This window comes from Phascolarctos cinereus, unplaced genomic scaffold (genome assembly GCF_003287225.1).
Source record: "Phascolarctos cinereus isolate Bilbo 61053 unplaced genomic scaffold, phaCin_HiC Scaffold_1;HRSCAF=81, whole genome shotgun sequence".
NCBI lineage: Eukaryota > Metazoa > Chordata > Mammalia > Diprotodontia > Phascolarctidae > Phascolarctos > Phascolarctos cinereus.
Window position 1 is genome coordinate 223,507,165 of NW_027555514.1, and position 7,399 is coordinate 223,514,563.

The 7,399-nt window shown below is 35.8% G+C and overlaps 1 pseudogene; it reads right to left on the minus strand.

The window, feature by feature from the left end:
* Positions 1-413: 413 nt before the first annotated feature.
* On the minus strand, positions 414-2,850 carry LOC110211135 (centrosomal protein of 78 kDa pseudogene; annotated as a pseudogene).
* Between the last annotated feature and the right edge of the window lie 4,549 nt (positions 2,851-7,399).

The window sequence follows — 7,399 nt, forward strand, 5'->3', positions numbered from 1 at the left end:
GCTGAAAGGTGCCATAGAAAAAAAAGGAATATCAATACTAAACATACATTAACCAAGTGGCATAGCATCCAAATCCTTTTTATTTTTCAGTTTAAAGCATGCTTTCTCTTTTTTGGGGAGGGGGGATGTCTGTGTTTTTTTTTCACAACATGGTCAACAATGGAAGTATGCTTTATGTGACTGTACATGCACAACCCACATCAAACCACTTGCTCTCTCAAGGAGTAGAGAACCTGGAATTCAAAATTTTAAAAAATGTTTAAAATTCTTACACATAAGTGGAAAAATATATATTAAAAATTTTCATGAAAGCTGAGGAAATAAAAGACCCTTTAGAGATATGGGTATCTGTAATAAAATCCTCTTCAAACATTTATACGATGAGGAGGATATACACATCAATTATTTCATCGTCATAAAATACAGTGAAGCTTCTCAAATGGTTTCCTGGTCCATGCTTCTAAGTTTATTGAAAATTTTAAGGCAAAACATAATTTCAAATATCTAGACCTGAGATATATATTTGATAGAGAATGGATATTTTCTGTAATTTCAAGATCAGATACTACTGTTTCACTCTCAGAATGTTTTGATATCTTGTGTTTACTTTTATCCATCTTGGATATTACTGTTGCATCTCCTGTCTCTTTCTTAACAAAACTATTTTTTGAAGCCAGATATTTTAATTTTTTCATGAGCTAAAGGAGTATTCTTATGTACCTTGCTTTTCTGACTTATCAGGCTTTCAGAGAAGTAATGAGAACAACTTTTGGACTGTTTCTTTGAAGAGTGTTTAGAGTATGTTTACTTATTTTGGAAATTTTCTCTGAGGAATTTCTACTATTTCTGGAAGACTCCTTTTCTTTGATCTTGAGCTTCAACAATCACATTTGCTAAAAATGATAATGATGTTGCGGGGACAAATTCTTTAGGAAGAAACTGCTGATGATTAGTGCTCTTTATTCACTGAACTTCTTTAGAATAAGATAAGGCCTGCTCAGTAGAAATTGGAAACTGGAAGGTGTCAGGAAGCAAAGTTTTAACATCACCACTAACTTTTTGGGTGCTTTGCATTTGTCCTGTTGTATTCTGATTAGGTTCTGGCCTTTCTTCAAGTCACTTCTTCTCTTCTGTAAGTACAGCACTTATTGTAAATTTTATCTGGGGATAATCTAGGTCAGGAAATAAAAATCCTACTGATTTATACCAGCTACTGTGGCAAGTTGCCCAAGTCCAGCATCTTTAAGGAGATCCCAAAAAGCATGGAACTTTTGGAAAGATGTCTCAATCCTGCCCAAAACACTATCATCTTTCAAAATCAGGGTTTCCAGTGACTATGCATGAAAAGCCTCAAATAGAGTGAAATTTATATTTCACAACTGCGAATTTTCAAGTTCCAGCTGAATTATTCATTTGTCAGCCTTGAGTCTCATAATCCTGTCTTCTTTTAATTGCTCTGTGCACTCTTGCAACTTCTGTATTTCATTTATTTTGTATGGAGTTGGGCTAGTTTTTTGTTTGTTTTTCAGGAAGAAGTTCTAAAACAATGTCTTCGAAGACTCTTCTGTTTCTAAGCATGATGGGGTTTCCATAGTTACTTTCACAGGAAAATCCATTCACTGAACTGGTCAATCTTAAATTTTAATCAATGGGAATCCTCTGCTCCTATTGGCACATTCCACTGTACACCATGCCAGGAAGCCACTTGTACCAGGTGGTAATGACTCTGGAGTATAACAATCTTTACTACATGGCTGCTTTCTTCCTGTACTTAGAAGTTTCATTGTCGTTACTCCTCTCATTTAGCACTTTTTTCCATTCTGGGCAGCTCTACCAATAATTGCTTTCATCAAAAAATGATCAATGAGTGGCTTTTTTCTCATATCCAGAACCACCATGGTTATATTTCCTTCCAGAGCAGTTAGTATAATTTTAGTTCTCTCATTGATAATTCCACACTGCTGCAGATCAAGTGCTGTCAGCCATAAACTATCACAAAGTCATTCTGCAAAAGCACTGGCATGCTGATCACCAATAAGCGTGTTGCAGTTGAGTGACATGTGCTGTAAGCCACCCATGTCATCCAGATCAGGGTTCCAATAGCAAAGACTCTCAGCCCACACATCCTCATGTCTCCTTATCGTCTGGTACTTTAAGATATTGGCCAGATGTTCCACTCCATGCCAAGTCAGATTACACCCTGAGAAGTTTATAGTCTTGAGAATTACTGAGGTCTTAGTATTTTGACAGATAATTTCTAAACCTCCACCTCCAATTGGACAATATGCAAGAGAAAGATGTACCAAAGATGCCAATTTATTCAACCCCCTGGTTAATGATATTAAATCTTATTCTCTTAAATATATTCCCTGAAGCTCCAGGCTCTTCAGAGCAGTAGATACACTTAAACAGCCTTTAATAACTTTACATAATTGGATGTTCACCACTTTGGATCTAGTTGTAGGAATTTGCCTTTTAGAAGAGGCTTTATACCTATTAGAAGCTAATTTCCCAAACCTGTTTGACATGAGCTCATGATGGCAACAGAGGGAAAAAATTTGTTTATTCTAAGAGTGTTTAGCAAAGATGCCATTCCAGGAACTTGAGGCAGTTTGCATTGAAATAAAGCACCCCCAGCCTCAGGTTGGCCACACAACAGGCGGAAGTATAGAGTGTTGAAGTGCACAAAGATCTTCATAGTGAGAAAAGAAATCTGCAGCACTCTCTTTCTCTCTGGAGCTTCACTGAGTTGATTATTTTCTGGCTTCCAAACCCACTGTGACCCCTTTTTGGTTTAAAGAAAATTGACCCCCAGTTATATTTCTTTCAATTTGGTACTCACCTCTTCATTCAGCCATTAACTCCCGCTTCATTGTCCTCCTCAGGTCAGCTCTGCCCACAACATTAGCATATAAGTTCTTAAAGGAGAAGCTAAGTGAGTTACAGGAAGAAATACAAAGCAAAACTATGCTAGTGAGGGACCTCAACTGACCCTCTCAGAACTAAAGCCTTCAACTGTGTGGATAACAACAAAATGTTTAAGTCCTCCATGAGAGTACCATATCATCCTATTTGTCTCCTGAGGAACCTGTATGCAGAAGCAACAGTTAGAACCATGAATGGAAATGATTGATTTAAGATTATACAAGTCTGTATATTGTCACCTTATTTATTTAACTTATATGCAGAGTACATCATGTGAAATATCAGGCTGAATGAATCAAAAGCCAGAATTAAGGCTGGGAGGAGAAATATCAACAATCTGAGATATCCAGATTATATACTCTGATGGCAGAAGGTGAAGAAGAATTAAGAAGTCTCTTGATGAGGGTGAAAGAGGAGAGTGTCAAAACCAGATTGAAGCTTAACATCCAAAAAACTAAAATCTTGGTAACTAGTCCCATCACCTCCTTTCAAGTACAGGGAGATGAAATGGAAGCAATGTCAAATTTTATATTCTTGGGCTCAAAGATCACTGCAGATGGCAAATACAGTCATGAAATTAAAAGATGTTTGCTCCTTGGAAGGAAAGGTATGACAAATCTGAACAGCATAATAAAAAAACAGAGATATCATTTTCTTGTAAAGCATATATAGTCATGTATAGCCAAAGCTATTGTTTTTCCAGTAACAATGTATGGCTGTGACAGTTGGATTATAAGGAAAGCCGAATGCTTCTGAATCAATGATTTCAAATTGTGGTGCTGGGGAAGACTTTTGAGATTCCCTTAAACAGAAATGATATCAAATCAGGCAATATTTAAAGAAATTAATTCAGACTATTCACCAGGAGGTCAAATTCTGAAACTGAAGTTTAAATACTTTTGGCCATATAATGAGAAGATGGCACTGATTGGAAAATACTCTGATGCTGGAAAAGATTGAAGACAAAATAAGGAAAGGTTGAAAGAGGATGAGATGGATAGATAGTGTCATGGAAGAAAGGAATATGAGCTTGGACAGTCTTCCAGAGATAGTGGAGGACAGAAGGGCCTGGTGTGCTATGGTACATGAAGTCACAAAGAGTAAAACGTGATTGAATAACAACGAAAAGAAAGAAAGAAAGAAATGAAAATATCAAAACCAACTCTCAACTCCCTATTTTTACATAAAAGAAACTAAGATTTGGAGAGATAAAGTGCTCTCCCTAAGGTCATAAATGCCCAGGTGAGATTTGAATTCAGATCTTCTGTTTCTAAATGTAGTTATCTTTCCACTTATATTCTAATTTGCATTATGTATGACTTGTTTTCTTCAATTAAGTGGCAGCTAGAGAAGATGATGGAAAGAAACCAGGGAGTTGCCTGAATTCTCCCCACTTTCCCTTGGTAGAAACATTAAGTCAGGCCTCTGAAATAATTCTGAAGCAATAGAATTCACAAAAAGATGAAGTGAAGCAATTTTCCAGTCCAAGATAACTTAGAAGGACTTCAGGAAAGGTCTGTCTCACTTGGCTAAAATGGGAGCACAGCCCAGCACAGACAGTTTCCAGGCAAGCCTCTAGGAGGATCTTAGCCATAGCAAAGATTAGCTGGCTAATGGCATAGCAGGACAGGTGTAAGGCTTCCCGCTACAGTGCAGGACGCAAACAACCAGCCCCAAAACCCAGGGAACAACAGGTATGAATAGTCTGGGCCACCCTAGTGCAGCAGGCAAGCTGCCAGCCACTGAGGCTCCAGCACAGAAACTGATTCCCCTGGTGAAAGAAGCTTAGGGCAGTGCCCCCTGTGCTCCAGAAGCAGAGTTCAACTTTCAAAAATGAGGAAAACATACAAACAAGAGCCCTGACCATAGAAAGCTACTATGACTACAGGAAGACCAAAACACAAAGTCAGAAGAGGACAGTAATGCCAAAATGCCCATATGCAAAGCCTCAAAAGGGAACATGAATTGGTCCCAAGCCCAACATGTCCTCTTGGAAGAGCACAAAAAGGATTTTAAAAAATCAAATAAGAGAGGTAGAAGAAAATTGAGGAAAAATCAGTTATACAAGACAATTATGGGGGGGAGAAGAGTCAACAGCTTGGAAAAGGAAGCAAAAAAATTGATTGAAGAAAACAACTTCTTAAAAAATAGAATTGGCCAAATGGAGGGAAAAAATCCACTGAAGAACACAATTCTTTAAAAAGTAGAATTGGCCAAATGCAAAAGGAGATACAAAAACTGAAGCAAATAATTCCTTAAATTAGAATTGGGCAAGTGGAGGCTAATGACTATATGAGACATCAAGAATCACACCAAGTTGGAAACACCAAAAAATTGCAGCTCCCAGAAATGATTATAAAAATAATATGGTGAAAAAACAAAGTTTGGAACAGTTAATCCCTTTTCCCCCCTCCCAGGTGACCTCCAAATTCTAATATAAAGTCCAAAGTTCAAGAAATAGTCTAGAAAAATGAGCAAACAACAATAAAAAGAACCTGACCATAAAAAGTCACTATGATGACAAGGGAGATGAAGATGCAAACTCAAGGGAAAAAATGTGAAAATATCTACAAACAAGGCCTCAAAGGAAAAAAAGTGCAGACTGAACATAAGCCCAAAAAATTTTCATAAAAGCTAGAGAGAGAGAGAGAAAAGAAAGCAAAAAAAAAAAATGAATAAGATCACTACAGGAAAAAATGGAAAAAGAAATGAGAGCAATGCAAGGAAATTATGAAAAAGAGAATTAATAGCTTGGTAGGACAAAACATGCTGAAGAAAACAACTCCTTAAAAATAGAATTGACCAAATAATAAATGATATAGAATGCTTCACTAAAGAAAATAATTCCTTAAAAATTAGAATTGAGCAACTGGAAGCTAATGAATGATTCTATGGCACATCAAGAAACAATAAAACAAAGTCAAAAGGATGTAAAAAATATAGAAGAAAATGTGAAATATCACATCAGAAAAAAAATTGACCTAGAAACTTGATTGAGGAGAGATAATTTAATAATTATTGGACTACTCAAAAGCCATAATAATAATAAAAACCAGCCTAGCCATAATATTTAAAAACATAAAAAAAAAACTGCTGAGATATCATAGAACCAGAAGGTAAAAATCAAATTGAAAGAATCCACCTACCACCTCCTAAAAGAGATCACAAAATGAAAACACTTAGGAATATTATAGACAAGTTCTAGAACAAATCATGAAGATTTAATTAGGTTGGACTGTTTACATTCCCAAATGGGAAAATGATACACATAACCCCCCAAAATTTCATCATCAATGAGGCAGTTAGAACCAGTCTATTTAGAGGACAAGCGTATGAGTCTATTATATTGGAATGATCTCAAAAGAAAAAATGAAGGCTGAAAAAGAGTGAAGAAACAAGATAGAGGAAGAATGAGGAAAATTATACTTCACAAAGAAAAGGCACACAAGGAACAGTTTTTACAATGGAGAGAAAGGAGAAGAAGGCAACATTTGATGTTCATTCAGGTGAGAGGCTTCAAAGTGGGAAGAATATATATACAAAGAGAGAGAGAAACAGAGAGAGAGGGAGAAAGAGAGAGAGAGGGAGAAAGAGAGAAGAGAGAGAGAGAGAGAGAGAGAGAGAGAGAGAGAGAGAGAGAGAGAGAGAGAGAGTTAATCCTCAAGTTTTGCTGGGGTGGTGTTACTAGAAAATGGCACAGAAGTAAAAAAAAAAACCACCACAATTGTTGCTAGTCTCAATCTATGACAAATAGGGGGTTATGTTTCTGTGACCACCAAAGCCTGTAATCTTTCACTAAACACTGCTGAAAATACATTTTTCTGTGTAGAATGTTTCATAACAAAACATTAATTCTGATAACATTCACTTTTCCTAACACAGTAACCATGAAATAACTCTTAAAATGCAGTTCACAAAATAAAATTGGCAACTTGCAAAACATTTTTTCTCGTGAGTATTTCCATAGAGTTCTGTGACCTTTTCTGCTAACATTGCAAATATAAAAAAAAATTATTTCAGATTGTACTCAATTTTTAAAACACATAAAATCTACAGTACCATAAATGTTATATTTAAAACCAAAGTATTTTTTAATATAAATATTACCTTCCAATATGTCAGATGTCAGATGGTGATGTGAGGGTATTGTATTGTATACTATACTGCTGTAAACATCTCTACCTTGTCCACCCTCTGAAAATCAAGGAAGAGGTTGCTAGGACTTTTTATTTGTTTATTTTTAGCAGCTGTATAGGGTAATAATGTTTATAAAGCCATGAACCAATATTTTCTCATTTTATTCTCAAAATAATTGTGTAATATCCTTCTTTTATACAAAAAGAAACTGGTAAAAACAGATTAAATAACTTTCCCAGGGTCATAATTCTTTGTTTTAATGATATTTTTCCCAATTACACAAGGACAATTTTTAGCATTCGTTTTTTTTAATTTTAAGTTTCAAATTTTCTCTTTC